Raw genomic sequence first — 25,871 nt, 5'->3', positions numbered from 1 at the left:
TTCTATCCAGAGTAATTAGGCAAGAAAAAAAATGTTGTTCCAATTGGGAAGAAAGAATTAAACCATCTCTATTTGCAGATGACATGACCTAGTGTATAGAAAATATTAAAGAATACACCAGCAATTTTCACTGGCATGCTGTGGAATTTTATGCTGATGGGCTGCAAGAGGCACACTGGTATGCTGCATGAATTTTTTAAATATGCAATACCTGACTATTTAGTCAGGGACACTGACCTTTTTTACTTTAGACCAGGGGTGCCAAACTCATTTTCATCGGGTGCCACATCCATCTTGCAGTTGCCTTCAAAGGGCCAAATGTAATTTTAGGACAGTATAAATGTAACTACTCCTTAACTAGGGGAAAGGAGCTCCGTGCTGTCGCCAGGTAGAAACAAGGTGCCAGGCCGGATAAAACAAGATGGAAGGCCGGATTTGGCCCTCAGACCTTTTGTTTGCCACCTGTGCCTTAGACTATCAAATTAAATAAATGACAGCAGCCAACACAACAATAACTATCAGATGTCAATGAATCAAAATTACACCTATTTCTTTGTCAGATCAGAAAACATAATAAATTTTTTGTGTAATGCAGAATTTTTGTAATAAGTTTATGTTTGTCATAACATGAAAAAGGTTGAAAATCACTGGAACACACTAAAAAGCTTTTGAACTAATCATTTGGGTAAGATTGCCAGGTACAAGATAAATGTACAAAAGTAAATTGTGTATTTTTACATTATCAATGGACAATTCAAAAATGAAATTAACAATAGCATCAACATTTAAAATAGTGTCAAAGAATTTAAGAATAAATTTAACCAAGGATGTGCAAGAATTACACACTGAAAACTACAAATTGTTGCTGAAATTAAAGAAGACCCTCTTAAGTGGAAAGCATGTTGTATTCAAGGACCATAAATCTTAATATTATTAAGATGGCAATACTCCCCAAGTTGATTACATATTTCAGATTCATCACAATCCTTATAAAAATTATAGCACTATATGTGGCTTTCTGTAGAAATTGACAAGATGATCCTAAAATTCATAGGGAAATGCAAGGGACCCAGAATATCTCCAACAGTCTTGAGAAAAAAAGAAAAAAAGTTGGATGAGTCATATTTTTTAAATTCAAAGATTAGTACAAAAGTGGAGTAGTCAAGAAGGTGGTGCTGGAATATGGATAAACATATGGAAAAATGAAATGTAATTGAAAGTTCACAAATAAACCTTCACATTTAAAGTCAATAGATTTTCGACAAGGGTATCAAGAATATTTGTTGTGGGAAAGAATGGTGTTGGGGAAAATGAATATCATATGCAGAATAACATAGATGGGTTCAGTTTTTACACTGTACATAAAAATTAACTTGAAGTAAATCATAGATCTAAATATAAGAGCTAAAATAATAAAATCTTTGAAGGAAAGAGAGGAGTGAATGTTAGTAATCTTGGGTTGAGCAAACCTTCTGAGATCCCACACCAAGAGCTCAAACAACAAAAGAAAAAAATTGATAAATTGAGCTACAATAATATTAAAAGCTTATATACACAATATAAAAAGTATTCTTACAACTTCTGCATTTTAAGAAGAAGAAACAAACTACATATAAAAATGAAAAAAGGGTCTGAAAAGACATTTCTCCAGGAAGGTATACAGATGGCCACATAGCACCTGACATGATGCTCAAGCTCATTAGCCATGAGGAAAATGCAAATGAAAATCACACTGTGACACCACAATAAAATAAAAAAGACAGATAATAAAAAGTGTTGGTGAATATGTGGAGAAATTATGCATAAATTGCTGGTGGGAATGTAAAATGAGGCAGATACTTGGAGTATAGGGCAGTAGTTCTCAACATGTTAAATACAGAACACCAAGTATGCCAGCAATTCTACTTCTACGTATATATTCAAGAGAAACGTAAACATGTCTACACAAAAAAATGTACAATAATGTTTATAGCAAAATTATTCATAATAACCAAAAAGTGTAGAAACAATGCAAATGTCAATCAATTGATGAATGATGAATAAGTCAAATGTTATGTCTATACCATGAAATATAATAGGTTCTGGAATAACATCATTTTGTTCAACATCATTTTGTTATAATGCTGATGAGATGCTTTAGGAATCCAATTCTTGTTTATGTCAATTAGCCTATGGTAAATTGGTTTCATTATATGTCATTTAACCACAGTTCCAAGAACCTATCTACAAGGTTAAGAGAGGGCTTACTGTATTATTATGCAATATTAAGGAGAGATGTCTTTAGACATGCTACACATGGATGACTTTGAAAACTTGTTAACTGAAAGAAAGTCCCCAAATACCACATATTGTCAGATTTTATTTATATGAAAATCCAGATTAGGCAAATCTATGAAAATGGAAAATAAATTAGTGGTTGCCCAGGCTTGAGGAGGTGGTGGGTGGGAAGTGGAAGAGTGACTGCTAATGGGTACATGACATTTAAAAAAAATTATTTTTTAAAATTATATTTTATTGACTATGCTATTACAGTTTTCCCAATTCCCCCCATTTATCCTGCCTATACCCTGCACCCCCAACCCTCCAACATCCCCCACTTTAGTTCATGTCCATGGGTTGTACATATAAGTTCTTTGAGTCCTGTTTCCTATACCATTTTTGACCTCTCCCTGTCTATTTAATGCCTACCAGTTATGCTTCTTCTTCCCTGTATCTTTCTCCTCCATTTCTCCCTTCCCCCTCCCCACTGAAAACCCTCCATATGATGTCCATTTCTCTGATTCTGTTCCTGTTCTAGTTTGCTTAGTTTTTGTTTTCCTTGTTTTTCTTTCTTTCTTTTTTTTAGGTTTGGTTGTTGATAGTTGTGAGTTTGTTGTCATTTTACTGTTCATAGTTTTGATATTCCTTTTCTTAGATAAGTACCTTTAACATTTCATATGATAAAGGCTTGGTAATGATGAACTCCTTTAACTTGACCTTATCTGAGAAGCACTTTATCTGCCCTTGCATTCTAAATGATAGCTTTGATGGATAGAGTAATCTTGGATGTAGGTCCTTGCCTTTCATGACTTTGAATACTCCTTTCCAGCCCCTTCTTGCCTGCAAGGTTTCTTTTGAGAAATCAGCTGATAGCCTTATGGGAACTCCTTCATAGGTAACTCTTTCCTTTCCACTTGCTGCTTCTAAGATTCTCTCTTTGTCTTTAATCTTGGGTAACCTAATGATGATGTGCCTTGGTGTGTTCCTCTTTGGGTCCAGCTTCTTTGGGACTGTCTGGGTTTCCTGGACTTCCTGGAAGTCTATTTCCTTTGCCAGACTGGGGAAGTTCTCCTTCATTATTTGTTCAAATAAGTTTTCAATTTCTTGCTGTTGTTCTTCTCCTTCTGGCACCCCTATAATTTGGATATTGGAATGTTTCATGTTGTCCCAGAGGCTTGTACGAGTCCCTTCACTTTTTTGAACTCTTGTTTCTTCATTTTCTTCTGGATGGATGTTTATTTTTTCTTTTTGTTCCAAATCATTGATTTGAGTCCTGGTTTCCTTCCTGTCACTGTTTGTTCCCTGAATATTTTGTTTATATCATTTTGGGTATCTTTCATTTTTTGACTAAGCTCAATGAGTTCTGTGAGCATTTTGATTACCATGGCTTTAAATTCTCCATCAGATAGGTTGGCTATTTCCTTCTTGCTTAGCTCTGTTTCTGAGGTTTTTCTCTGTTCTTTCATTTTGGCCCTATATTTTTTTTCAGGGACCCTGTTAAGTTGTAAGGGGGCAGGGCCTTAGGTATTCACCCAGGCAGGGCACCCCTCCTTGCTTCGCTGCCTGTGGGGGAGGGGCCGGAGAGGGAATAGTGCAGCTCCCCTGCTCGTCTCTTGTGCACTTTTCAACGAACTCCCATGTGAGACTGGGAGAACTCTTGTGTGAGACAGGGAGTTTCTCCCACCTCGGCAACCTCCATAGCCCACATTAATCTCTGAGTCTGTTTTCCCCTTAAGTCAGCCCTCCCCTGCAGCCTGCCACCTCACTGCAGCCAGCCCCGCCCCGAAGGTCTGCTGCCTCATCTCAGTTTCTCTCCATCAAAAACATTTCTCTCCTTACCTGTCTGACTGTTCTGTTTGACTGTTTCTTTAATTCCATGGTTGTTGGAGTTCCATGCAGTTTGATTTTCTGGCATTTCTGGTTGTTTATTGATTTTAGATTGGTGGTTATCCTCCTTTTGGTTGTGTGAGGAAGTGAGGGTTTCTACCTACGCCTCCATCTTGGCTGGAACTCACTCGGTACATGACTTTTTGAGGGGTGAAAACTGTTCTAAAATTAGATTGAGGTCATGGTTGCACAACTCTATGAACATAATAAGTGATATTGAATTGTGCGCTATAAATGAGTGAATTATATGTGAATATATCTCAAAGCTGTTTTTCTTAAAGGCTATGTGTAGTGGGAAAGTTGGAATTGAAAACCAAGTTTTTATTTCAAAAGAAATAACTAGTCTAAAGGGGTTAACAAGACACACTTAAACCAAAGACAATGAAGACAACAGATTGGGACAGAATAAATTCTAGGAGTCTAAAGGGAATCCTCTAGAAATGGACAAAAACTGAAATTTCAAATACTGTTAGGAAATAGTGGGCTTACTTAGCACTGAGTTTTACTAACGATGAGCACCAAAGGTAAGTGATGAGCAACAGCATATTTGGGAAGTCTGACTTTTTCAGACATAGTTCTAAGGGCTCCTTTTCCCATTCTGAGATTCCCTTACACAGAGGATCTTTTCTTCTATTTTGATTTTAATTGATTCCTATAATTGTGTTTTCTGAAAAAAATATATTGTAGTCTAGAAAGAAAGCAAAGCTTAGAACTCTGCTAATATAATTACAGTAGGGAATAAAACAAAAATATAGATTGCCATATATTTTTCTAATTCTATGTGTTTAATTTTAATTTTTTAAAAAGAATTCCTCTCAACACTCAAAAAAACCCTAATGATGTTTTTAAGGCTATATTTTCTCTTATCAAGTAGCAAATAGATGATATAAAGTTTGATTTTCCTTGGAAAAACCCTAGTCCATGAAGATTTCCAAACTTAACTCATCCTTCAATGAAGTAATTATTTTGCCAAGTGTTTGGCTAAGAGGTTTACCACATGTGCAACAGTGACGCATAAATTGGTGCATAGTAGATATGGCATTCATTTCGCTGTTTTATTAGTTTATTAGGTTTGATACTCTGAAATATTTACCACTTTGTCATAAACCCTTAAATTTAACTTTAATAGGTCGAGCCTTTTACCAGCCTTTTCTTGAAAACGGTGTCATTTCTTCCTGTGGCCATCTAATGGTCACGAGCTACATGCTAATAATGCATTTTTCTTTTGGTCAATTCTGGGAGGGAAAATAAAACCCACTCCAGTCCATTTTTATCCATAGAATTTTCTTTTAAATGATGAAAATGTATGATGAGATGTATAATTCCAAAACTTGACATTTTTTAGAGATAAAATTCATCCAAGATTTCTGAAATGTTATACACAATATATTTCTTAAAATTATTACTCCTTTACACACATTTTTAAGGATATGTAGTATCTCTGTGGCATCATTAAAACATATAGTGGGAGCTAAAATTATTGGAATTTTTTAAAAGATTAAAAATAAAACAAAATTAAAGAAGATTAGCTATTGTGTCTAATTTCTATCATGTTCAGGAATCATTGTTTTCTAACCCAGAATATTGGTCTGAAATGCTGAAAATCCTTCACTTATTAATATTCAATACTGAAAAAGCAACTCTGCTTTCAATTCCTGATATAAAATATTTGTTCCTGCCATCAGACATGGCAGGAAGCTGCCACTCCTCATTTTCTTTCTCCATGTGGTCTAATATACCTCACTTGCCCTATAGCCTCAGAAGACACATTAGCAGACTAGACATCCTACAGTATAGTCATGTAAAGAAACAGAACAAAATTAGTCACCAAAACAATTGGCACTGAAAAATAACTTCACATAGGAAATAGATTTCATTCGTATTTGTCTTTCAGACATCTGATTCTCTTCTTGGTCCCTCTGGCTCCTCTGGTGACAGAGTGGATCTTTTCCCATAAAAAAAGACAAAAGGTCTAGGTAACTGTGTAAAACAGACTGAAATGAATCATGTTCACATTAAAATTCTGTCTTGCTGTTTGGTCCAATCAGCTGCTATAACTTTTGTGTTTAATAGATTTAAGTTTGGTCTTGTTAAAAAAGCAAAATTAACATGACCAGAAAGATCATGTATATTTGTGATTATTTTAGTTGGTTGAATAATATTATGTATGTTCATTGTTTTAAGAACCTCTGACAGGCAACCCAATATGTCTTTGTTTAGAAATATTTTAAAGGTGGAACCCTACTTCTTCTGAACTAATGCTGGAGTAAGTAATAAACGCCATTCTTGATTCCTACTGACACCAATTTTCACAACATTTTCTTAGAATTTTCCCTGACATAGAAACACAGATGAACCATCAATAACCTTTAGAAATTCTCTTTTTAAGTCTTCCAGCAAGTACTTTTGTCTGTCTGTATGTGTGTATATATTATGCATGTATGCATTTATGTAGTGGCTCAGTTATTTATTTGTACCTCCACCGTATTCTAGAGCGGGTAAAAGGTGACTTGTGAGAATACAGGTAATATACTAAAATTACAGAAGTTAATAATGACACTGAAAGATTAAATAAAAATGTATGGAACATAGATCGGAGATAACAGTGTGGTTGTGCCATGCATAGCTTAGTAATCTATACACTTGTTAATGAGTGAACTATTTACTTTACCCTACAGCCAACATAAAAAGAGAAACCTGGTTATTTTCACAATTCACAGGGACCATAAGATACAATCAAACCAATTCCTCAAGAGATACACGATTAACTTTGACATTGATACCAATTAGTCAATTCCCCTTAGATTATTTTTAAAGTTAATATCCATGGATGGCTTGCTTGGGTGCAGGTAGTAGAGACTTTTAAATAAAAGTGTGAAGGGTTGGATTGGCTACAATGTGTGGAACAAAGAGTTTTAAGCAAAGCGTTAAGAACTCACATTTGGAGAAGCAAAGGCAGAACTTCTGTTGGACTGATGATTTCCAGATCGTTTCGTACAGCAGCAATCATGCAGCTTATCAGCTGAAAGCCAACTGGATGGATGTTCTTGGGATAGAAGCTTAAATAACTTTCAATTTTAATGAATTTCTGTAAATCACTTGATTTAGTGTACTTATTTCAGTTTAATAGGATAAAGGAAAGAAGGAAAATTAGACATATCTTAGTGGTTTATCAATCATTTTAAGTAGGAATAGCGTATGCACAAGTCATTCAGACCCCATACCATTAGTTCTATTAATAATATAGCCAATTGACATTGTCACATGTATTTTACAGGATGTCTTAATCTTGAAAGTACAATTTATGCCTAGGAATGAACTATAGCCCTTGTCATATTAAAAAAAAGTGTGGCTATGGTGCAGTCTAATAAATAATATTCTTGAGATATTGCATCTATAATCTATTTTTTTACTTCTTGAACATAGTTTTTGAGGTAATGATTTATAACGTGGTTGTTAATATTGATAATGATGCTTCAACATATATTTTTCACTTTTTAAAATTTTATTATTGTTCAAGTACGGTTGTCTGCATTTTCCCCTTACCTCTCCCCTACACCCCAGCCATCCCCACCTCCCTCCCCTGATCCCACTCCCCTTGGTTTTGTCCATGTGTCCTTTATAGTTGTTCCTGAAAACCCTTCTTCCTTTTCCCCTCATTATCCCCTCCTGCCTCTCCTCTGGTTACTGTCAATTTGCTCTTAATTTCAATGTCTCTAGTTATATTGTACTTGTTTGTTTTGTTGATTAGGTTCCACTTAAAAGTGAGATCATGTGGTATTTGTCTTTTACTGTCTGGCTCATTTCACTTAGCATAACGCTCTTCAGTTCCAACGTATTTTAATAATGTCATTGATAATTTTTATTTATATTTCAATGTGTAAATTAAATAGCCAATATATAAAGATTAGCCAATATATAAATAGTAGCTATGTGGCAGTTTTTTTGTGGGGGTCAGGACAGTTCTGTTCATCTTAGCCATATGCTAAAGAGCCCTGTCCATTTTTATACCATATTTATTGATACAGTTAAAAGACCAATATCTAGGTTTTTTCATTTATACTAAGTGATTTGCATGTATGAAAAATCCCTGTCTTATTTAACTTTGTTTTTAAATTTTGGTTTACATCATACTTGTAATGTTTAGAAAGGTCTGATACCCTCTCCAAACCGAAAAAAGGAAATGACAGTGGAATTTCCTAATATGTTAGCTGGGGGTTATGAGAGAAAGGGAGGAGTTGAGAATGACTCAAAGGTTTGGCCTGAGCAGTGAGAAGGATGGAGTTGCTACCTACAGAGAGGGAGAAAACAGAAGGGGAGGAGGAAGAACAGATTTTGGAAGGAAGATTGAGAATCAGTTTTAGATGACTTCAATAAGTCTCTGCAACATCCAAGTGGAAACTGTGAGAAGACAGTTGAATATCTGGAATTCAGGAAAGTAGTCTGGTCAGGAGTTATAAATTTGAGTCCCAATGTATAAATTATATGGAAGACCGTAGAGTAAATAAATGAATGTAAAAGAGAAAGAAAGTGGCCCAAGAGCTAAACCCTGAAGCATTCCACTTTTAGGAAGTAAAAAAAAAATGAGGACAAATCACTCAATATGATTGAGATATGACCGGTGATGTAAAAGCAAAACCAGAGAAGTAAGGTGTCTTGGAAGCCAAATGTTGAAGACATTTGAGGGAGGGGTATATGATCAATTGCATCGATGTGTCTGAATGTTCAAGTTGGAGAACTGAGAATTAGATTTACCAGCGTGGAGGTCATTGGTGACATTGGCAAAAACAGTTTTAGTAGAGGGATGAGTGGAAAGCCTGACTGGAGAGAGGATAAGAGAAAACAGAAAGAGGAATTTGAAGTGGTAAACATCATTAACCTTGGAGGGAGTTACGTTATAGTGGGAAGCAGAACAAAGGAATTATATTTGGAAAGAGAAATGGGGCCAAGAGAAAATTTAAGGTGGGAGAAATCACAGCATAGTTTTATGGTGATAGGAATGTTCTGGCAGAGAGGGAAAATTGAAAGAGTAAGTTTCTGGGGGATGCTTTTGAGTGAGATGGCATGGGATCTAGCAAAGGCATTGCCCCAAGAGGTGTACAGTCAATTTATCTATGGTCCAGAGAGGGAGGGCAGAGAGGAGACTGATGCTTGTAGAAGCGACCGATGCTTGTGGTGAAGTAGAAAACTGAGTCATCAGCTGAGAGTGAGGATTGGGGAGGAGATGCTGCTTGTTTGAGGAGACAAGAAATGAAATGTAATAGTTATCTTAAAAAATATGGCATAATTATGCTTCCTTAGAACTCGATTCAAATTAATACTCATAAATTTCAAGCGAGACGGTCAGCATCCTTTTATGTCTTTCTCTAGCCATGTCAGTCGTCTGTGTAGGTAATTGTGGTATAGAAAGCATTATTTTTAATCAAAGTGGGGGTTCCTATGCAATAATTATTTAACATTTAGGGCTATCATTCAAAAAGTTCAGAAGTGATATGAGCATTTCACATTGTGCTTTACTTGGCATTAATGTATTCATTCATTTAATATTAGTGTTAAGCTTCATGATTAGTAAAATAGACATGCTTCCTGTCTTCAGGGAGTTATACATAGCATATGCTAAATAAATATTTCTGAAAGAATAGGTAACAGGCCCACATAACATAGGTTTGGCATGTGGAAAGCCAGGACAATTTTCTTAGACTGGAAAATGAATAACTTTTAAAAATATTATGCAAAGGTACTAAGAAATTATATAGGGCTCAATTATTTCTTTTTTTTGACTTACTTAATTTTATTTTTTAAGTATTTTTTAATTGATAATGCTATTACAGTTTTTCCAATTTTCCAATTTTCCTCCACCCTGCCCCCACAACCCTCCAGCATTCACCTGCCTTAGTTCATATCCATGGGTTATACATATAAGTTCTTTGAGTCCTCTGTTTCCTATACCTTTTTTTTAATCTCTCCCCATATATTTTACTAATTATATACTTCTTCCTTGTACCTTTCTCCCCCATTTCTCCCTTCCCCCTCCCCACTGAAATCCCTCTGTGTGATGTCCATTTCTCTGATTCTATTCCTGTTCTGGTTGTTTGCTTAATTTTTATTTTCATTGTTTTCTTTTAGGTTCATTTGTTGATAGTTGTGAGTTTGTTGTCATTTTACTGTTCACATTTTTGATCTTCCTTTTCTTAGATAAGTCCCTTTAACATTTCATATAATAATGTCTTGGTGATGATGAACTCCTTTAATTTGACCTTATCTGGGAAGCACTTTATCTGCCTTTCCATTCTAAATGATAGCTTTGCTAGATAGAGTAATCTTAGATGTAGGTCCTTGCCTTTCATGACTTCCAATACTTCTTTCCAGCCTCTTCTTGCCTGCAAGGTTTCTTTTGAGAAATCAGCTGATAGCCTTATGGGAACTCCTTTGTAGGTAACTCTCTCCCTTCCTCTTGCTGCTTTTAAGATTCTCTCCTTATCTTTAATCTCGGGTAACTTAATGATGATGTGCCTTGGTGTGTTCCTCTTTGGGTCCAGCTTCTTTGGGACTGTCTGGACTTCCTGGAAGTCTATTTCCTTTGCCAGACTGGGGAAGTTCTCCTTCATTATTTGTTCAAATAAGTTTTCAATTTCTTGCTGTTGTTCTTCTCCTTCTGGCACCCCTATAATTTGGATATTGGAATGTTTCATGTTGTCCCAGAGGCTTGTAAGAGTCCCTTCACTTTTTTGAATTCTTGTTTCTTCATTTTCTTCTGGATGGATGTTTATTTTTTCCTTTTGTTCCAAATCATTGCTTTGCATCCCGGTTTCCTTCCTGTCACTGTTGGTTCCATGAACATTCTGCTTTATTTCACTTTGGATATCCTTCATTTGTTCTTTCATTTTTCAACCAAGATCAATCAGATCTGTGAGCATTTTGATCAGCAGGGCTTTAAATTCTCCATCAGATAGGTTGGTGATCTGCTCATCACTTAGTTCTGAGGTTATACTCTGTTCTTTCATTTGAGCCATATTTCTTTGTCTTGGCACAGCTGATAGGTCGTAAGGGGGTGGGGCCTTAGGTATTCACCCCAGCAGGACAACCCTCCTTGCTTGGGGTAGTTATGTGGCCAGCCAAAATTCAGGAATGGTGGGACAAATGAAGGAGAGGATGAATATTATTCTCCTTCCTGAAATTTTGCCAGTGTTAGCCCAATTTTGCAGAAAACCACTGTTCTCCATGGGTAGTGAAAGGCCTTCTGTACTCTGTTTAGTTCACAGCACACCAAGGTTACATATTTCATGTCCAAAAACCACACTAGGAAAAAAATAAATCCATACACATGTAAATTCAGAGATAACTCACGAGGATGGTATGTGGAATGAGACCCTCCATCTACCCCAGTGGTTGGTTAAAAGAATTGAATGGACCTGTCAAATGAAGAAGTGAGGGGACTAGTAATATTGAGGAAACCAGAAAGGTTTTGTTTATGTGGTTGTATCCATTGATATTTACATATTAGAAATTAAAAATAAAATATTTAAAATATTTATTAATTCATGTAAAAGTAACAATAAATCCATATGTGCTCACATAATTAACATTGTATGAGAAATAATTATATTTCTCCCCCCAAAATGCTCAATGTCGATGTGGTGTTATTTGACTTTTTTTTTTTAGAAAACAATTTCTGATGTAATAGATGTAACTGGGCTCTCATATCTGTTTCTTATTAATATCATGTGTCACATAGCTTCTGGAAAACTCCACTGTATACTTGTGAGAGAATGAGAGCAAACAACACAAATGAAGCTTAGTATTTTTATACAAATAATTTTGACTTTGTAGATGCTCTTAAAGAATCCTGAATGCCCTTGGGAGTCCCTGAGAAAAAGCAAGCTTTGACAGTTACTGCTCTCAGTAATGCATAAAAGACCCATGGACAAAGCCACAGGGGGTAGGATTGAGGGTGGGAGGTGGGGATAGGTCAGGTGGGGGAGGGTGGTGGGAGGAAAGAGGAGACAAATGTGCTTGAACAGCAACAATAAAAAAAATAAAATAAATATAAAACCAGAGTGAAACACCATTTTACATCAAATAGCTTGACAGGCATTAAGGGAAAAAAACCTGAAACAAATATGGCCATCAGCTATAAAAGAAATTTGGTCATAGGAAAAAAATTGGCCAGATTTTAATTAGAGTAAACAAATGATTGATAATTTGTCTTTTTGGGGGTTGTCCATTTCTTTTCCTTTAGTATATTTCTTAAACACACAGAATTGATGAGATTTAAGAGGATCTGCAATTCAAGTATTTCAATTCTTCACTGTACAACCCTGGAAGCTGAGGTCTAAGAAAGTGACAATCTGTGGTCTAAAGGATGGTTAGGGATGGCTAACTGTTTTAAAATAAAAAATATAAATTCACTAATTGGAGTTGTTTTCAAAATAATTTCATGCAGTTAATACAAAATTTGAGTACTTCAAATACTATGATTTATCATCTAGATTTGATGAACTATCCATCCCTGAAATAATTTTAATTTTTTGTTGGGACCTTCTACTCACACACAAGAAATTATCAAGAGGCAGCTGCTTAGAGAAGAGACAGAATGTCTGGAAGGAATTATGAAGTTACTTTTGGGTTTTCTTTGTAACTTCAAATCCTTTTAATTCATGGAGACATTGTGGTATAATATTTGCTTGCTTCAAGACTTCAAAGTCAAAAAAGAATGAAAAGATTGGAAAAGAATACAAAGTCATTACTGAGTTTAGTTTTCTAAAATCTATTTTCTTTACTATCTGTGGCAATAAATATCCACTTTACAAACAAATGTTATCTAATTGGTAAAACTTGGAGCTGCTACAAATGTTCTCTATTCATTGTACACTTTAATTACAGACTAAGAAACAGCATAAATCTCAAATGTATCTTTAAAAGAAGTGCAAATTCAATAGCAGTGTTATGACCCAATACTAGAAGCAGCTCATATATATATGTATATATATATGTCTGTCTTCAACTATGTATATCTATGTATCATCTATCTATCTACCTGCTATCATGTATCATCTATCGATCTATCATCATTTATCCTCCCATATTTCAGTATTATATCTGGAAGGAGGAGCAAATATTACCTGCACGCCAAACAGAAATGTCATTTATTAACCATATTTTCATGATGGCAGTCACATATACACAGCAAGCTAGCTAGATATTTAAAACCTTTAAGTATGAACTTGGAAAAAAAAACAAGATAAACATACCTTCAGTATCCTTTCCCTGCTAACTTTTTAAGACAGGCATTCTCCCCTGCCATATTTATTTATTTATTTATTTATGGAGAGAAGGGAAAGGAGGAGAAAGATGAGAGAAACATTGATGTGCAAGAGATACATCAATAGGTTGCTTCTCGCACAACCCAAGTGGGGACCTGGCTACAACCCAGGAATGGGCCCTGACTGGGAATAGAACTGGCAACCTTTCAGTTCACAGGCTGGTGCTCAATCCGCTGAACCACACCAGCCAGGGTATTTTTTCACCAATTTTTATGATGGTGGTACTTATATGAGAGAGAAAAGGAAAGTTAACTGCACTCAATCTTGCTTAGTCTTGAGGTCTTTGGCTGTTATCATTTGCTTCTAAGGTACAGCAGAGTAACATATCACATGAAATGGCCACCTTCAGTAACGCTATAGATTTTCACTAGGTTAAACAAGGTGAAAGATGTATATAAATGAAACACTTAATGGAGACTTGTAGAACAAACAACATTCATTCAACAAATATTTGAGCACCTAGTACAGTGATTGTCAGTCCTTGCTGCACATTAACACCACCAGGGAAGATTTTAAACAGCACCACAACTTGCCAGCGGCATCCCAGATCAATTAAATCAGTGTTTCCAGGTAACGCTCAGCAGTCAGTATTGTTTTTAACTCTCTGGTAATTCCAATGTATTAGAAATTGCTTGGCTAACTGAAGATAAATAAATCATGGTTCTTCAAGGAGCTCACAGGCTAGTATGGAAGACAAATTATATATATATATATATATATATAATTTCACTAATTTATCATATGAGATATATAATATGCTTTTTAAAGCTATACTTTGTTCTGAGAATTATACATACATATGTTAGTTCTAATTCATAAAACCTATAAATTTGTTATCATTATTTTATAGATGTTGAAATTAAATTCAAAAAGGGTAGTAAATAGACCAAGGTCACATGGTAGCAAATGGCACTATGGATGTTCAGTCTATATTCTCTGAGTTCAAAATTCAGACTCTTTCCACTGTGGCACTCTGTCTCTTGGAAGGCTTCTGAGAGGTAGTTGCACGTGTGTTGACTCCAGGAATGAACAGAGCTGGATACTTGGGCAAGGAGATAAAGGCATTCCAGGGCGTGCCAAAGACACAGAGGCATGAAAGAGCACGGCGTGTTTGGAAATTTAGCTGAGTTCCATGTACTTACCTAGATGCAAGTTGAAACTGTAAATATGTTTGGGGAGTGATGCAACTTGAAACTGAAAAAGTAAGCAAGGATTATATCATGAATGTTGAATTATTTAAACATCAAAATGTTAAAAAAATACAAAGTAATTTTATAGTAACTTACAGTGAAGGCCCATTGTTTTGTCTTCCTGGCAACTTCTTTTGTCCTGGGAACTTTCCTTGGCCATTTTGAAGATGGGCCTACTCTCTTCCACAATCTTGTCATTACATGATTCTCACCTGCTCTTATCTGTCATTTCCTGACTCTGATGCATTGACCTCTCTTTATTGGCTCAGCAGTGTACCTATGACAATCCAAGTCCTTTCCTAACTTTTCTGACCTAGATGTGAGGAAGAAAGTCCCCTTTGTCTAACAGATGCTGTGGAATGTGAAGCCCAGGCGCTGCTGGGAACCATTTTGCTGTTTAATGAGGAGAAAGACAAAAGAAACACCCACATTCATGGAAAAGCAGAGGAAGGAGCTGAGGCAGAGAGTTCCTGATTATGACTATCTTTTAGGTCTATATGTATTTCTAATTGTAATAATTAGGATGGTCCATGTTATTTTGGTATAACTAACAGCTCCCATATCTCAGTGCTTTACCATTTGCAGAGGATGGATGGACCTAGAGGAGATTATGCTAAGTGAAATCAGACAGAGAAAGACAAATACCATTTGATTTCACTTATATGTGGAATCTGAAGAACAAAATAAATGAAGAAACAAAATTGAAAAAGGCTTATAGATACAGAGAACAGACTGATGGAGGCCAGAAGAGAGTGATGTTGATCGACAAGGGAGAATAAAGGAATGGGATTAAGAAGTACTAATTGGTAGTTATAAAATAGGTATGGAGATGTAAGGTAAAGCATAGGAAATATAGTTAATATTTCAACAATGATCTATGATGCAAGGTGGGCATTTGAATTATCGGAGGGGACACTTTGTATCCTATATGTGCTGTAAACCTGAAACTAATAAAAAATAGTGTTGAATGCAAACAGTAGTTGAAAAAAAATAGAATTGTTTCTTGACCATGCTCATATTTGTCATGGGTAAGTGGAAGGCTCTGCTTGCCATAGGCACGTAGGGATCCAGGTTTATGGAACAGACACACCTTTTTAAAAATCCTCTCCTGAGGATACATTTAATGATTTTAGAGAGAGAGGAAGAGAGAGAGAGAAACGTTGATCAGTTGCCTCGACTAGGGATCTAACTCGAAACCTAGATATAAACCCTGACTGGGAATTGAACCCATGACATTTTGGTGCTGAGGACAATGCTCCAACCAACTGAGCCACCCCAGCCAGGGTAGGAGCAGACCCATCCTAAATGTTTTAGTTCATCATACTAGAAGGAAATGAGCCAGCATTATAGTATCTCTTTCTAATAATTAAATGCCCTACATCTTTTTGTTTATAAACTCATTGACAAAGAGTAGTTAAGTTGTACCACTTAAAAATACAAGGAAATGTTAATACATGCTATATGGCCAGATTGGAGCAGAAACAGAAAATAGTTGATCTAACAGCATTGACGATCATATCAACTTTCCCACACATTTAAAAAAAATTTTCTCATTCCACAAGATGTAATGTTATCCCTTCTATAAATTCCCCTTTTAATTTTAATTTAGTGTAGTAATTTTTACTTTCATGAAGTAATGAATGTCTATAAAGTAAATGATGCTAAAAGCTTTTAAGTAAAGCAGTTCTCCCATCACTCTGGGTCTTAATCTCAAGAGACAATCACGTTTAATTCTTTTAGGAGATTCTTCCCTTTGCAGCCAGTTACTTCTTTGATAGCTCCTCATTCTGTCCAAATGTTTTGATATTGCTTATGTAAGATGCTTTCAGGGGCAGGCTTTTCTTGTAGGATGGATATACCTGATAAAAAAGTTAAAATGTTTGTTGTTGTCTTCTTTCTCTTTTATATTATTTTTGATGGTTTACTGAAAATAATTTTTACTGTTTAAAAAAAGTATTTACTCTTTTTTATGGAGTTTCAGGGGAAACAGAAATATGCCATGCTTGTTTACATTCTTTGATTTCCTCTATATTATGATAGGGTTTCACTCAATTGAGGTTAAGGGAGTGCGAGCAAACATGGAAGTCTTTACGTCTATGGGTCTTCAAACTGTGCAGCAGTAACATAGTTCTGTGGACTGAAATAAAAAAATAATGATTTCATTCCCAGGAACCATGGTATGTTTTCTTGTACTAAGAAAGCCAAACTCCAATTAGAGGTAGAAAATTTGGTTTCAAGAATCTATAAAGTATTCTCAAATTAGACTTATTTGTATCACATCATTTCTAGGTTTCTTTCTACCTGGCTCAAGAATTACAATACAGATGTTAACCTAGCATTGGGAATCAATGAGAGAAATAAAATTTGCAGTTTTGTCAGGTCATTGATTTTGCGACACTGATTTATTTTTCCCTAGGCTGCCTAAATCTTTCCAACTTTTATCCTCTTTTCCTTTATTTTGTTTTGAAAATCCTTCTGGGGATCTCTTATAGATTTTTTTTTTTTCAGTAAGTGTTAGAAGCCACTTGAGAATCTTTCAAGAGCATAAAGGAACAAAAGAGTAAAGGACAGAGTTTGTTCTCAGAACAATATCACTCTCTTGTATATAGAGAAACTAGTTAGATTTTATAGCCATTTCTGAATATTGCATAGATGATAATTAAAAGAAATATTATACTTTTATGATAGTCACAGTGACTCAAAGAGAAAAAGCCTCTGAGATTGATTGTTTTTCCAACTCTCGGAGAAAGTTTTGTAGGACTGGGAATATACTTTTATATTTTTACTTTGGAGATTTGCTAGGTTAATATGGTATATATTCCTTTTCTATTTCCATTAGGAGTATTGTATTTGTGGTAGACTTGAGGCACCTCAAATATAAATATTTATTGCACTGGAGTGCTTCTAGCTTATTCAAAATTTACAGCATCCTGCACTGAATTTTACGCACACCTATGGTTGCACATAAACTTTTGTAAAAGTAGTGAGACATTGACCTCCTTAAAAATTAAAATAAAATGATTTAGACAACAAGAATTTGTTTGGTCAGTAGACTAATCTTCCTACTCCCTTTTCCTTCAGCATCTTTGTTAGATGCTATTAGTCTAGTACTTTATATTAAGAGATTTAAGATTTCTTAAGCATGATGAAATTATGGGCGATCTGTATGTCCTCCTCGGAGAAATGTGTATTTGTGTGTTCAGGTCCTTTGCCCGTTTTTTAATTGGATTGTATGTCTTCCTGGTGTTGAGTCATGTGAGTTCTTAATATATTTTGGAGATCAAACCCTTGTCTGATGTATCATTGGCAAATATGTTCTCCAACACAGTTGGTTCCCTTTTCATTTTGGTGATAGTTTCTTTAGCCATGCAGAAACTTTTTAGTTTCTATAGTTCCATTTATTTATTTTTTTCTTTATTTCCCTTGTCCCAGGAGATGTATCGGCAAAAATATTGTTATGTGAGATAACTGAAAATTTTCCTCCCTATGTTTTCCTGTAGGACTTTTATAGTGTCACAACTTATATTTAAATCTTTTATCCATTTTGAGTTTATCCTGGTGTATGGTATAAGATGGTGGTCTACTTTCATTTTTTTTTTTTGCATGTAACAGTCCAGTTATCCCAATATCATTTACTGAAGAGACTGTTTTTACTCCATTGTATGCTTGTGCCCCCTTTGTCAAATATTAATTGACCATAAAAACTTTGGTTTCTTTCTGGGTTCTCTGTTCTGTTCCATTGATCTATGTGTCTGTTCTTATGCTGGTACCAGATTCTTTTGATTACAGTGGCCTTATAGTATAGTTTGATATCAGGTATTGTGATCCCTCCTACTTTGTTCTTCTTCTCAAGATTGCTGAGGCTACTTGGGGTCTTTTTTGGTTCCATATAAATTTTTGAAATATTTGTTCTTTCCTGTGTTTCTTGTTGGGTGTATAAGGCTGAGACATTACAGAGGTGTTATAAGTTTCAAGTAAAGATATTATATTTTAGGAAAGGTAAATATGGGTAGTGAAATAACCCAGCATGTGTCTGTTAACTTACACAATCCTCATTTATCTATAGGAGTAGAAACAGTTTTATGTGTTCTTCTTTGGGTACCTCTATGATCATCTCCAAAGAAAGAGGTGCCATATTGCAGCAAACTAAAATGCTTTCCTTTTTATTTATCTATTTATTATTTTTTTAGTAATTCACTTTTTACAAAAGATTTTATTTGTTTATTTATTTAGAGTGAGTGGAAGGTAAGGAGAAAGAGAGGGAGAGAAATATTGATGTGACAGAGAAACATTGATCAGTTGCCTGTTCTATGTGCCCCAACTGGGGGCCAGGCCTACCAGCCAGGCATGTGCCCTGACCAGGTATCCAACCTGAGACTCCCAATTCCCAACCTGCTTTGTGAGATGATGCCCAGTCAACTGAGCCATGCTGGTCTGGGGCAAAATGGCTTCCTTTTTAAATGGAAAGCTTTTTGTTTGGGTTTTGTAAATAGAAAAAGAATGAAAATTACCCATTATCTTTTTTTCTCACTCTGGCATTCAAAATAAAATACTCTAATGGCTGGGGTGTTTCTTATGATACGTGCTTGGTGTTGGGTGTGACCTGCCTGCTCTTGGACCATGAGTTAACAACCGCTGTTGCACCCTCCTATCCCCACCATGTGTTTTCAGTAGTTTGTTTTCCGAGTAAATTGTAAAGGTTCAAGTTGGAGCTCAGAATATTAGATGAACAAGCAGAAGGGCAACGTAACAGCTTGCCATTTTCAGAAACTCAGACACATAGAATTCTTTTCACTCATGTTCTACAGAAGTAGGCCTTGCCTTCACTTTTGCTTTCTCAAGTCTGCTAATTTCAAATTAGTGCCTTCTTTTTACTCATTAGTTTATTTATCATTATGATCTAGCTGGGGAAATGGGAAACTAATTAGTATGTGTTCTGTTGGTTTAGCCTACTTATTGTAACAAAATTTGCCTAGAGGTGAAGATCAACATAATTTTTTTTATTTTTTATTTTTTTTATTGTTCAAGTACAGTTGTCTCCATTTTCCCTCCACTACTCCCCCCCAACCCCAGCCATCCCCCTTCCCACCCTTTATCCTACCCTCCTTTGGTTTTGTCCATGTGTCTTTCATACATGTTCCTGAAAACCGTTCCCCCTTTACCCCCCATTATCCCCTCCCACTTCCCCTCTAGTTACTGTCAGTTTGTTCTTAATTTCAATGTCTCTGGTTATATTTACATGATGGAATACTATGCAGCAGAAAGAAAGAAGGAGCTCCTACCCTTTGTGACAGCATGGATGGAACTGAAGAGCATTATGCTAAGTGAAATAAGCGAGGCAGTAAAAGACAAATACCATATGATCTCACCTATAAGTGGAACCTAATCAACAGAACAAACAAGCAAGCAAAAGATCAACATAATTTTATGGCTAGGTCCTTATGACTAGTTCAAATTATATCTGGTTTGTTCATTTATTTAACAAATACTTATTTAAGGCTGTCAGTAAATACTTACCAGTGCTTGGATGCAGCTCTAAACTATACTGATGGACTGGGGATACTGCTTTGAACTGGAGGTACATTTTGGGTGGGAGAGACAATATATAAAAATATATGTAATATGTTGGAAGGCGATAAATACTAAGAATAAAAATAAAGCAAGCCAATGGGATCAGATAATGATTCTTCATGTAGCCTGGAAAGTTCCCTTTGATAATTTGTCATTTGAACCAAAACCCAAATGAAGTATTAAAAAAGTCATGTAGGTAAGTGGGGGGAAATGCTTCTGATAGCAGGAACAGCAGGTGGAAAGGCACTGCGATGGGTGTGTGGTTGTCATAGTGGAGGTACAACAAAGAGGTTGGTGTGGCTAAAATGGAGACAGAGAGGATAACAGTGAAGGGAGGTGGGAAGAGAACCCACTTGGGTGGTGGGTTTAAGTATGTTCCATGCCCCTTTGAGTCTTTCCAACAAATTCTCCTGTGAGGCTGGGAGTTTCTCCCTCTGCTACAACCCCCACAGATTTTTACACTCAGAGGTGTTGAGGCTTTCTTTTCCTGCCTCAAAGGGACCGTGGGTTGCGTGGTCTCTTGCACACAAATGTGGGACCACCTGGTCTGTCAACCACTGACTTGCCCACCCCAGTCTGCCAGCTGCCATGTTGCCCACCCTGTCCTCCAGCCACTGCCTTGCCAGGCATCCTCTCTACCCTGACTACTGGTCTCTATCCCTCCTACCAAGTCTGGATGAATGTTTCTTTTTTAACTCCTTGGTTGTCAGACTTCCATACAGTTTGATTTTCTGGCAGTTCTGGTTGTTTTTTTGTTTTTAAATTTGTTTTTGCCCTTCTTGTAGTTGTACAAGGAGGCCAATGGTATCTACCTATGCTTCTATCTTGGCCAGAATTTAGATAGTGTTAGTTTTCTTAGTTGACTATTTTAATATGTTTCTTATTTATATTTTTGATTTTTTCTGTATTTATTATATTTAGTTAAAAAAAGAAAATTCTGGGGACTATAGTTAACAATACTATAGTATTGTACATTTGAAAGTTGCTAAGAGTATATCTTAAAAGTTCTACTCACAAGAAAATAATTGTAACTATATGAGCTGATAGATGTGAACTAAGCTTATAGTGATCATTTTGAAATATATATATGTGTATATATACATATATATAAAGTAGTCATGTTCTATACCTAAAATAAATACAATGTTATATGTTAATTATATCTCAATAAAACTGGAAGAAAATAAAATAACAGTGCATTACACATAATACGGGCAGATATTATTTGGCAAGATTTTTATTTCAGTTTTGCATAGTCACAAGTGTGAACTGGGTCACAATTTAAAATATATTTCTTACTGTGGGACTCAGTGAAAAGAGTTGGAAAAAACACTGCCAGAGTAGTTAAAAGGAATATATTAGAGTGACATATTGTGAAAATAGATCTCAGAAATGGAATGTTGAGTGCAACAAGCCAAGCTGCAGCATTCTGTGATGCCATTTTTGAAAAAGAAAATGTTGTTTATACTATTGACTATCATATTTTTGGAGAAATCATATTTTCATATAAAATGGGCTTATACTTAACTAGGCTCCATCAGAGGTGCCTTCTGGGGCCTGGAGTGGTGTTTAGAGAGGCCTGAGCTTTATCCTGCAAGGTTTAGTTTGTAAAAAACAAACAAAAAAGTGTGAAGGTTTTACTTGTCTATTTAAATGATTAAAAAATGTTTACACATTCACTAGACTGTACACTTGAAAATAATACAAAATTATATTGAATGTAAAATGTAATATAAAAATTTTTAAAAAATTTTTAAAAGGAAAAAATATTTACGCATATGTAAAGACATTTTAAAGAGCCCCTTAAGCCCAGGTGCTTTCCCCCTGTTTTTGCTTTTTAAAATCCTCCTCTGTTACTGATCTGTTTAAACTTTAACTTTAATTTATCCTATAAATTTGCAAGTACATCTTATTAATTTTGTTTTTCATTTATTAGTCTAAGATTTCATAGAAAATCCCTTAAAAATTGGAAAAAAAAGAAAAATGGGTTACCTATTTAGATATTTGTAGTTTCTCTAGCACTTTCCTTAGCCAATTACCAATGTATTAGCACATTCACTATTGGGACAATTAGGCTGAGACATCTTTGCGGAATTCAAGTATTTCTTGTCACATGGAATCAACCTGTACCACATTTCCAAAGAAGTCTTTGTACATGAAAGCTCTCCATTTTCCTTTTCATTTCCACTCTTTTCACTTTAACACTCTGTAAGACGAAACACAAGGTCAATTGCACCTACATCAGGGTAGATTTATTTTAGATGATGTTCTAAATATACTTTACTGATGCTAAATATTAAATGGATTAGTTAATCCAGTTGTAGAAAACAGAATTAAAACACATAATTTCCCTTATTAGATTTAATAACTAATTAGCATACTCAAAATATTTATGGAGTTTGGAACATACTATGTAATCCTTTTGAACAGAATCTGTGTCATTTATTCTACTAGCTTTCCTTGTATTTGGGCTAAAATTGGGTGTGTAGTATTTTTTCAGGTAGCATTAATTTTCCATTATTAAAAGTGAAACAAAACAACAGCAGAGGAGTACAAAACTACTCTCTTATTGTCTGGGGCTAAGTAAGCATGAAATCTTAGATAGGGAAGAGCCCAGTAACACACTAGATATCTGGGCTCTGAAATAAGAATAGTATCAGCAGCCTTCACACATCAGGGTAAATGACTTTAGCGCTTTGACTCTAGACTTCTTCAACATGAACTAATAATGTAATAATGGTTTCAGAAAATGAGTATATTTATCAGAAGAGAAAAATAAATCTTGAACGCCAAATATTCAGGACTCAAGAGACAGTTTGAACTAACCAGCATATTAGAGCTAATCTGAAGCCAGGCAGTGAGAGATGTTGTTTGCCTCGGTTATGCTGTTTCCTGCAGATGCAGGTCTGAAGATCGATGTGCAGGCTCGCCCACAGGCACACGTTAGCTTTGGTGTCTTGCTGTTGTCCTTGTCTGAGTTCTTGCTTTTCCTTCTAGGTAGGTCTCCTTTCCCCATATCATTACCGTAGTCACAGTCTTGTTCTGAGCTGTCTACCAAAGCACTGGAGTCAGAAGGGCCTTGATCACTGAGGGCGAAATTACTGGACTTTCTCAGACTAGACTGCACTTTCTTCATTCTGTAAAAATGAAGTTATAATACCCACTTTATAGGTTTGATGCTAGGATTAAACTGAATAATACACTTTGCTCTACCTAATAGAACATTCTATATTCTGGCAAATTTGACAACCTTTATGTCTGGGGGAGGGGGGGAGGGTCAGTGGGAAAGGGCTGCTATGTTAAAACTGCCAGTGGGTTTTCTCTTTTTCTTTGAGGGACAATCAAATTGCTCCTTCATTTAGATAAAAATCTCTTTATTTGTTTGCTATGCTAATAGAAAAGCCAAGATCCTATTCTGGAATGGATAGATCTTTGTCATTTGAGGAGCTAAACTGTACTACATAATAACATAGTACAGTTAAACTTGAACAATGAGGAGAGGAGGGCGCCGAACCCTGCGGCAGTTGAAAATCCACCTATAACTTTTGACCCCCCCAAAACTTAACTACATGTTAAGTTTTGGGGGTCTTGTATCTGGGGAAGGAAAACAGTATTGGGAAACCACAGCTGAACCCCAGATGTGAAGGGCTAACTACATTACTGAAAAGAATTCCTTGTAAGTGGACCCACACAGTTCAAACCCGTGTTATTCAAATGTTACCTGTATAAGAATTAGTCTTCTTTGTAGCATTGATCCTTTTTCTATTCTATATTTTAACTGGCATGTTGTACTTCTTGTAGCCATGGAAGAAATAACCACCCTTCCCACAAGAAAACCATGCATACCTATTGGAGAAGCCTGGCTCTGTGAGGAGAGTGAATTAAAAGACATGCCCACTATGAGTTGATGAGTTGCTGCCTCAACTTCAGGGACAGCTGGTAAATGAGGGGAAGGGAACGTGTAAGGGAATTCTACAGCCACCTAGTTATATTAGTAGTTATCTAGTTCCCAGTATATTGCATAGGTTAATGTTTATTTTCTCCTCTGTTATCCACAGCTTTTGGGCTAAATCTTAACATTGTGCTAAATGTTAAAAGTTCTAACTGTCTGTGATTTGGGGAGGGGCTTGGGTCTGTGTTTCTATACTGAGAACGGAAAATAGGAGAAGAGATGGCTTGTTTGGAGACATGGTTGCTGAGGCGATAATTAGCACATCTTGGTAGAAGATACATTCTTGAGGGCTTCCAGAGATATTGGATTCCTGAAGTCACACAGAATGCAGATTTGGATTATTTGGACATTAAGACACGTGGATTGTTGGGGTAAACACTATCAGCTTGAGAGTATTTTGTACTTCAAAGAAGTTTTCCTAGGATGGAAGCAAAAAAATGGATCAAGAATGGTGAAATGATACCTATTGTTAATATGTCAGGTACATTCCATTCCTAGTGCCCCCCTCCCGAACCATTAAAGTTAAACTGGGTTGGAGGCCACTGCTTACTTTTAATTTGGTTCCTATCTTGTTCCAAAAATAAACTGGACATCTGGACCTCAGAGCCTGGGTACCCTGACCCCTTCCATTACTTCGTAAACTTCTGAAGCCATTAAAGAGTTAGATCTGTATTTATTGGCTCTATTCTTCAAGCTACTTTTTGTCTAGCCACGTAATGAAAGGAATGAACCATTTATTTTTGCCACCATTCTGTGCTACCAGGTAGAAAATTTATTTAGAGTAACTTTATTCCTATATCATTTATTCTGCTCTGTTATCTCCTAACCTTGCTCATAACCATTCTGGGCTCTAATAAAATGTTGTTGAGTAAATTTTGTGAGATATTGAGAATGAGAGCAATGCTGGCGATGCCGAGATGCTACCAATAGGACTTGGAAGTCCCCGAGAATTCCTTTGTCAGTGACTGTAACCTTGGGTGTGCTAGGATTGCAGTTACAGAAATAGGAGCTAAGTGGGGACTTCAAGAGGAATGACCTTAGCCTTTCCAACTGGTATCTCCCACCACTAAAATATAGAACTAAGGGGTATTTCTGATTTTAAGGCTAATCAAGTCCCTGAAAGGAGACTTTACATCAAAAGCTCACCAGGAGAGTGGAATCTAAAGAATGTGAAATGGGCTGATAGTCAATGTGTCCACATTGTAGAATTTGAGTTCTAGTGTCAGCTGATACTTATATGACATTTAGGAATCTATGTTAGGATTATTGCAAGAGAAATTATTTTACTTTCTGTTCTGAGGAAAATCCTGTTTTTTTTTTTTCTTTCTGAATCTTTAAGTGATGTTTTCCTTCTATGTTATTGCTTGGTATAATGGATTTTTATCTAAGATGAGTTGTGAAGATATAAGTGTTTGCTATAGTCAACACAATTTTGGTGTATTTTAAGATGATTTAAATACCTGGTTCTCCTGGTTAACATCAGCTGAAGATTATTGTTATTTGATAAATTTATTTTCTATTTATAAAATAATATGAAATTGTTCTATTGTGAGTAGCATGCCTCTTTAGGGAATTTATGCCTGTAATGCAGGAGGGCGAGCCCAGGAATCTCAACTTCTCCTTCAGATATGCTGAAAAAAAAACACAAGGAGGACTGGATGGAGCAGACATAGTCTTTATTACTCACAT

Source organism: Desmodus rotundus, chromosome 10, assembly GCF_022682495.2.
Source record: "Desmodus rotundus isolate HL8 chromosome 10, HLdesRot8A.1, whole genome shotgun sequence".
NCBI lineage: Eukaryota > Metazoa > Chordata > Mammalia > Chiroptera > Phyllostomidae > Desmodus > Desmodus rotundus.
Note: the sequence above shows the minus strand (reverse complement) of the source record.